This window comes from Sciurus carolinensis, chromosome 4 (assembly GCF_902686445.1).
Source record: "Sciurus carolinensis chromosome 4, mSciCar1.2, whole genome shotgun sequence".
Classification (NCBI taxonomy): domain Eukaryota; kingdom Metazoa; phylum Chordata; class Mammalia; order Rodentia; family Sciuridae; genus Sciurus; species Sciurus carolinensis.
In genome coordinates, this window is record NC_062216.1 from 113,611,211 (window position 1) to 113,611,854 (window position 644).

A 644-nucleotide genomic window follows, 5' to 3' on the forward strand; every position below is an offset into this window, starting at 1 on the left:
CTAGACACGCATTCTACCACTGAGCCACAACTGCAGCCTGTTATTTGTTATTTGTTTGTTTGATTTTGCGGTACTGGGGATTGAACCCAGGGCCTTGTGCTTGCGAGGCAAGCACTCTACCAACTGAGCTATATCCCCAGCGCTGCTATTTGTTGGTTTTTTTTTTAGTTTATTTTTATTATAAACAAATGGGATACACGTTATTTCTGTTTGTACATGGAGTAACAGCATACCATTTGCGTAATCATACATTTACATAGGGTAATGATGTTTGATTCATTCTGTTATTTTTTCCTTCCCCCCCACCCCTCCCATCCTTCTTTTCCCTCTATACAGTCCCTCCTTCCTCCATTCTTGCCCTCCTCCCACCCCCCATTATGTGTCATCATCCACTTTATCAGTGAGATCATTCGTCTTTTGGATTTTTGAGATTGGCTTATCTCACTTAACATGATATTCTCCAATTTCATCCATTTGCCTGCACGTGCCATAATTTTATTATTCTTCATAGCTGAGTAATATTCCATTGTATATATATATATATATATATACCACAGTTTCTTTATCCATTCATCAATTGAAGGACATCTAGGTTGGTTCCACAGTCTGGCTATTGTGAATTGAGCAGCTATGAACATTGATGT

The 644-nt window shown here is 38.8% G+C and overlaps 1 non-coding gene across 1 annotated transcript; it reads right to left on the reverse strand.

The window, feature by feature from the left end:
* Positions 1-65: 65 nt before the first annotated feature.
* Trnaa-cgc (transfer RNA alanine (anticodon CGC)) lies at positions 66-139 on the reverse strand. The gene has a single exon. It is a non-coding gene; the product is annotated as a tRNA-Ala (tRNA).
* Between the last annotated feature and the right edge of the window lie 505 nt (positions 140-644).